This window comes from Limulus polyphemus, unplaced genomic scaffold, assembly GCF_000517525.1.
Source record: "Limulus polyphemus unplaced genomic scaffold, Limulus_polyphemus-2.1.2 Scaffold10, whole genome shotgun sequence".
In the NCBI taxonomy this organism is placed as follows: Eukaryota; Metazoa; Arthropoda; class Merostomata; order Xiphosura; family Limulidae; genus Limulus; species Limulus polyphemus.
The window spans coordinates 1,233,501-1,240,345 of NW_013665620.1; positions in this window are offsets into that span (position 1 = coordinate 1,233,501).

Sequence of the window (6,845 nt, forward strand, 5' to 3'; positions counted from 1 at the left end):
GGTGTGACGGACGTTTGATGTGAGGAAAATAGTGACAATAAAACATAACTGTAGATGATCTAATCTAGCGTTTCCCAAACGATTTTCTACGTAACCACATTTTGAGACATTAAAATTTATGCAACTCCAGACAGTATCCAAAACAACGCAGCAACCAAATCATCATAACAGCACATTTATAGAGCGATATTCAAGGCTTTTTAATCCAGAAGAAAAGTAGGCCTAATTGCGATTGTTTCTCGCAACCCACAGTTTGGGAACCGCTGATTTAATCGTTTCCTTAGCGATTGCTTTGATTGAGTTCATAAAAACTCAACTCAATGCTCAAACGCGAAAATTGTTTTTATTTTAAATTCTGTGTTGCAATATGCTAGATTTAACTAATTTAAGGACAAAACTGGTAAAATTCACAAAGACAACAGAAATTAAATTCACAGCTTTGGAAAATGAAAGTTTTATCTGCCGTCGCACATCAGAATTTTTATTTAATGCTGTTTTGGATAGCTAGAATTTTTGACAGTTGCCATGCATATTCACGTGTGTATGACTTGGACGTTTTAAACACATTTGTGTTTATAAAATATCTATTAAAAATACCCAATTTTCACACCGTTGGACAACCACCTGTAAAATGTATTTGTGTAAAATCTTATGTGATATTGAAAGCCTGTAAGATGTAGTTTTATAAACGTCTATATGATGTGTTGACTACCAGTAAATGTGTGAGTGTAAAAACTTGTTTGAAGTTTCAAATCGATTTCCTAGGTTTTCATGCAATGTACGAGGTAAAGTCTAAATACACGGGCCTAATATGAAACGTATATATATATGTGTGTGTGTGTGTGTGTGTGTGTGTAAAGATGTGATGGGAACTTTGTAGATATTAAAACCAGATAGATATAATTACTCTCATTATTCTCGGCTGAGTATTTTAACTGCACTAACCTGAACTGCGAAAACAGGAACCCTGGCTGAGGCGCAAGGCCAAATCTCCTGATAGGTAGGGCGATTTTAATATGTTTTGGTTGTAATTTGTCTGTCATCTAACGCATCTAAACCGCGCGAGCCCCAATTCTTCCCTCAGTGAGACCACCAAAGGTCAAATGTTAGTTACATATAGCTGAGCTGAGACTGTGTTTAGTAGTACCGTTGTCCATGTGAACAAAGGACTCCCTTGGTGTTCTTGAAATTTTACTTTTTTTAAAAACAAACGAACAAGAAAAATAAAGAGATTGTATTCTGTTCACAAAAGAGCTAGAGAGGCAATCTTTCGTGGCTTTTTCATCTAGCAGCCGACTGAATGTAATCGGTATCATTCGTATTTATTGTTTCTAATCCAAAACTATTTGTTCAAGTGCTGAAAATGATAGTTTTAAATGTTGTTGTTTATAGTAACATACACCGTATATCATGTAATGTTTGAACTGCCCTTTCGTTAACAATATCATGTAATGTTTATTCTGCCCCTTCGGCAACAGGCAGTTCTGTACTGTTCGGTTTGTCTTCTTTAAACTCCGATAAACGTTTTTCTGTGCCATATACATAAACACATTTAATCATGTAATTAGCTGTTCAAATATAGCAAACTCACAAAGCATAAACAGACTGTTAGAGGGCGTTAAAAGCATATTTTTGACAAGAGTTTATCTGTATCTTGTTTTTGTTGTTCAGTACAAAGGCTCTCCATGGGTTATCTGCGCTATGCCCACCGCATGAATCGAGCCCTGAATGTTAGCGTTATAAGCCCTGAAGTTTACCGATGAACTACCGGGCGACACGATTCTGTTTAATCATTAAACTGCCAATTTGGTTTTATACCGTTCACTACAGGTGGAATCTATATATCTAATCATACTGGGCCTTGTTATTAACGTTGCCACTGCCGAAGGTGTGGTGAGATGCCGCTAATTTACCCTAATGACTGATAAAAGGGGCCAGCAGAATCTCAGTTGGGTGGAGGATGAGCCAAGGGTGTTGACTTTTGAAATAAAATCAGTCATTAATGTGACATCTTGTGAATTAGAGCACAAAATGGTTTCAACAACGTACAGCTGTTTGCATATCAATTAAGTACATCTCTCTCCGAATATCGTGATAGTTTCGACTAGACTATTAAAGAGGAAAATATTTTATATTAAAACTACCGAATGCAATTAAATTTCAAGCCTCTGTGTGTAAAGTCATATTTCTTGTTTCTTGATAAAATCATTAATGTATTCACTTGACGGACCTTATGAATAATAGAAAACGCACCAGGAGGCCATGTAGGGGGCCCGGCGCTTGACTCGCAATCTTAGGGTCGCAGGTTCGAATCCCCGTCCCACCAAATATGATCGCCCTCCATTTCAGCCGTGGGGGCGTTGTAATGTAACGGTCAATCCCACTATCCGTTGGTAAAACAGTAGCCCAAGAGTTGGCGGTGAGTGATGTTGACTAGCTGCCTTAGGGACGGCTAGCGCAGATAGATCTCGTGTAGCTTTGTGCGAAATTCGAAACAAACCAAGTCAATCCTTCAGGAGACTGACTGTTAACAAGCCTTAATTTCCAACCAAACCTTAAGGTAAGATGACAATGGGAAATGTATGAAACATATCAATTTAGAAAGTGTGGACGAAATGATGTAAAAAAACTGGCTGCTATACTCTTCAAACTCTTGACGATTGAAAAATATAGTAAAATATAATTTCATTACCAAGAGGTCGGTGATCATGTAATTAAATCATCATATAAATCAATTCACACCTGTAATTAGATCCATTAAATGGACTGTTGTGTATACGTGACTACATCTACCCACCTCTCTGAACGTGACTTGTTCGTCATTCAAAACGTGTTTTAAACACTTTGAATCAACGTTAGTCTTCACGAAGAAAGTGGGGTGTTTGTAAGAAGATGTGTGTCTTCGTTATGAAGTGCCTAGTTACATCTATTAGTGGCAAGTTTATGCAGAAGGAATTGTAGGAATGAAAATTATTTCTGTTCTGTCATTTCTATCAAAAGCACAAGGCTCTTTTATGAATATTCTTTTAGTTACCAATCCCAGTTTGGGTGGGGTATTGTTATTCGTGATGGATAGATGGCGCTTCTATCTACAATCTTCATATGGTAGTACTTATCTAAACCATTGTTTGACAAATTCGTGTCCGCTTGTAACTGGCGAACCGCTGAACCAATTGTCACCAAATCTAACATGTACTTTTAGTCCCCTGGGGAGTAACATAATGGGAGCCGACAATCGGATCTACTACTATTTTGTCATCCTATAGGGTAATTTCGTTTTCCCCGAGTGTTGAACAGGTATGTCGGTTAATCTATGTAATTTAGGGAAAATGTACCAAATGAAAATTTTATTATTTATCTGCCAAAAGGTTTTAACATAAAAACATTTGCATCAAGTGTATTCCTTTACTTAACCCTACAAAGCAACAATATCAAAATAAATTATTTCAAGCGTATATGAAAGTATTTTCCCTACAGACTATAAATGTAAATTACCTAGATAAAAATTAAGAAAAGATAACTTAGCTTAAGCCGCAGAAAAAGCAGATTTTGAAAAATTGTTACATATCAATATATTTTTGCACAGAAACAAAGGTATGTTGTTGTGTTATATTTTATATGTAGACGAGTTAATAGAGATTTTAACCTTATTTACGGTTATGGTTTTATATTATATTGTTAATTGAATAACTTGCTTGTTTCTAATTGATTGGTATTTCTTGAAACAAGAAATGAACTGTGTTTTATTTGGCACTAATGAGCTTGCTACATTAGCAGAAAACAGGATATACTGATTTGAAGCATTTTCAAAGTTCTAGGTTGTAAAAAAAAGTGAAACAACTCTTTATTTATCTTTACAAATTATTAAACGATTTAAAAATTGATCTAGTTTTAAAAGAGAACAGGTTAAGTTCACTAGCCTTTTTCTATATGAACAACAGTGACATAAAAGAAGAACTTAGGAACATTTGAAAACCTAGAATATACATCTTTATTTAAAATAAGTACATTAGTCATTATTGTTTTATTTCACACGTTTTTCTTTTTACTACTGACGCACAAATTGGTGTTGCCGCTATTAGTAAAGTATGAATTACAAAAAAACGACACTTCCAGATAACAATATACCAAGGTGATTGGAATTAAGTTTGCCATTTATTCATAATATTATGACCACTTGTACAAGTTAATATATATCAAACAAAATTAAATTGTTCATAAGTGTATTTAGTTTTCACAAAAACAAAGGATTTTGAAACCGATCATGTGAAGTATGTATGTGGCACCATCTATTGACCGAGATATGAATATAAAAATCACAAATATATATTTGATTTTTACAAGAAGAAAAAATTAAGAAACATTTCATGGACTATTTGTATGTGGCGCTATCTTTTGAACGAGCTTTGAACTACGTCTTATACTTTCATTTTTTTATTAAATTGCGGAACTAATTTATATTCTCAAATCCCAAAGAAAACAAAATATGTGCATTGTTCGAGAACAACTGAAAGGACAATTATGAACTGAAACACATGGTATCAAAGAATTATCGCATTAAGAAGTTTAGTGGCGTGCTACACTACAAATACTTCTTTTAATAATACCAAAAAATTCCAAGATTTTGCATGCTCTAATGATTAATTTAGATATTCTGCTTACGCCAATGGAACCAATAGAATTATTTTTTATTTTTCTCTGGTCTCACTTTCTGAGGTCAAGGATAAGATTAACATTTGTGGCCTAATATTTCTCTGATGATCTAAGGTTCTGTTCAAAATATCCATCAGCAGAAATAGTAATTCAACTTTTCACCTAAAAGGCAAAGAAAGAAATGTCCAGCGAATGTCAAAAAAGAAGAACAAATATGAAATTCATTAGAAAATATTTGATGTGTAAATAGAAACCATTAATTAACGGTCTTAAAATAAAATAAAAATTAGCAAATTTAATTTTTCCTAAGAAAATGCAAAATCACTAGCAGAAAAATATAAAGAATTCACTAAGCGGAAAGAAGAACAGTATATTGTTTGTTTGTTTGTAATTAAGCACAAAGCTACACAATGGGCTATCTGTGCTCTGCCCACCACGGGTATCGAAACCCGGATTCTAGCGTTGTAAGTCCGCAGACATACCGCTGTACCACTGGGGGGCAGGACAGTATAAGTTACTTATAAAACAAACATTCAATCGATAATTCTTGGTCTTTGGTCAGTGTCAAAAATTTTTAAACCAGAATGTTTAGCCATGCAGTCACAACTTTCACAAATAAAATGGAATGCATTACTCTATTTAAAAGGGTAGTTGGGTTATTTGCGATTTCCTATTTTATTGCAACTGATTTTCCAATATCACATCATTATTTTAGTAATATCTAAAGACTAATATTTTACTTAAGTCACTGAAGAACTATTCATTGTGTTATAGTAAAATAACAATTTTCTGAAACTGTAAAATGAAAGCTACTGTGAAAATTGTTACTCATAATGTACTCAAAGTGTATCGCGGCTAAAACTCTGCATGTTCTGTCCATAACCTGCTACACTAGCCAATACGCCTCGCCTGACCTTCAAGTGACCAACTTAATGTTCCAACAAGGACGTTAAATATATTTAATCCAGTAAAATTAAAACCTAAAAAGTAAGTATATTGTAGTTTGAGTTAATACTAGCCTTGAATGGTAATGTGGTATGTTTTTTAAATTCAAAGAGAGAGATGTTTATAGAATATGTATAGCATCTATACCCAGCTATTTGATAATGTACAAATGCGTATCTTACCCAAAGGTAGTAAACCAAAAATGTATAAAAGGTTATCTTACTCCAAGATAGAAAACCAAAAGGGGTAGCTACTAGAATGATTTTTGGGATGGCGGGGTTATCTCATTTTCTCTTGATTAAAAAATGGGGAGGGGAAGTAAGAGACATTTACAAGAAATTAAGAAACTGTGTGAATATATGACCATTTTAGTTTCAGGGTGTTGTTCTGACCCGTAAACTAGATGTGTGGCCTACGATATGTGTCCAATACACGCCATAGATCGAGCCCCGTACGTGGCCGAGTCACGTGTTTATGAAACAATATCAATGAGTCAAATATTACATTGCATAACAGATTTTCTGCCAAACTGAAAATGTATAATTTTAAGATCAAATGATTAAATTGTTAAAATTCAAGAAAGCACAAGCAATGTATATTTTTCCGTACGGAAAAATCTATAAATCAACTTTCATTGCAGGCGGGATACTTTCACCTACTCGTCGAATTAATTGCGGGAGATGGGCGTTCATTGCAACTAGACATAAGGGAAGCAGTAGGTGACCTTTTTCAATGAAGTAGCAGAATTATATTTACAATTAAATGACAAAAAGATTTTGTTGACTTATAACTGTAATAGTAACTTGTCCTGTTATAAGTTAACATTATTTTACTTCTAAAATGACCTGGTGGTTAGGACGCACGAGTCGCGGGATTAAAAGATGTTAGCCCTTCTAGTCATGCAGGCACTACAACGTGACAGTGAATCATTCTATTTTTATTAGAATGCTGGAACTATCAGTCCACCTTACGTTAATAAAGAGGTTAAGGGTTAAAATATTATTTTAAACTGACCAAAGTTACATTTTTAAGTAGTAAGAGTTTTCTATTCTCTATATTCAAATTTTGTAGTTGATTAGACAGCATACACCAATGATTCTGAACGTGGGTCGCACGCTCCACAGGGGGGGGGGGCAATTTGAATATATTGGGGGTAATTTGAAAATGCTAAAATACGAAAAAATTTTCATTTGGGTGTGAGATTTTGGTAAATTTCTAAATTTTACATTATGTTATTATACTTTTTC